The sequence below is a fragment of the Dama dama genome, chromosome 28 (genome assembly GCF_033118175.1).
Source record: "Dama dama isolate Ldn47 chromosome 28, ASM3311817v1, whole genome shotgun sequence".
In the NCBI taxonomy this organism is placed as follows: Eukaryota; Metazoa; Chordata; class Mammalia; order Artiodactyla; family Cervidae; genus Dama; species Dama dama.
In genome coordinates, this window is record NC_083708.1 from 11468832 (window position 1) to 11469597 (window position 766).

General features: G+C 42.7%; 1 non-coding gene across 1 annotated transcript; it reads right to left on the minus strand.

The window, feature by feature from the left end:
- Positions 1-362: 362 nt before the first annotated feature.
- On the minus strand, positions 363-435 carry TRNAC-ACA (transfer RNA cysteine (anticodon ACA)). Its single transcript has one exon. It is a non-coding gene; the product is annotated as a tRNA-Cys (tRNA).
- Positions 436-766: the final 331 nt, after the last annotated feature.

Below are 766 nucleotides of genomic sequence, written 5' to 3' on the forward strand. Positions count from 1 at the left end.
GAAAAGTTGCCTTTCAATTTGGTTTTTTTTTTTTTCCCCTTTGTTGTGAGATGGGGAGTAGCAACTTGCAAATTCTTTATACGGCAAAGCTGAACACTGACGTCCCCATGTAGTTCTTAATCTTTCGTTTCCTCCTTTTTTTTTTCTTTTTTTTTCTTTTTTTTTATTATTATTATTATTATTTTTGTCATACATTAACATGAATCGGCCATAGATTTACACGTATTCCCTTAGTTTGAAGTCAACTCAGTCGTGTCCGACTCTTTGCGACTCCATGGACTGTAGCCTACCAGGCTCCTCCGTCCATGGTATTTTCCAGGCAAGATTACTGGAGTGGGTTGCCCTTTCCTTCTCCAGGAGATCTTCCTGCCCCAGGGATTGAACCTGGGTCTCCTGCATTGTAGGCAGACACTTTACCATCTGAGCCACCAGGGAAGCCTCTCCCACCATAAATTGTCTTCCCTGTGGCTATCAGGGGGTCTCAGGACGTACTGATCCAAACCAGCCAGGGGCTTCTGATTACTACAGCAGGGGAAATGGTGGTGCTTAGCCGCATCATTGCAAGGTGGCCCAGTTTCTCCCCGTGAACATGGCGTAAGGACAAGGAACTAGTTTCATTTTGATGCATCAAGTTTAGCTGACCTTTGTCAAAATAGTCACATTGATCAACATTTGATTCAATATATCATTCTACGTTGATGAAGTCCTATGTGAGGATGATCAAAGAGGAAAGGGAAAAAATCATCTCAACTCTTCTTGGCGTTAA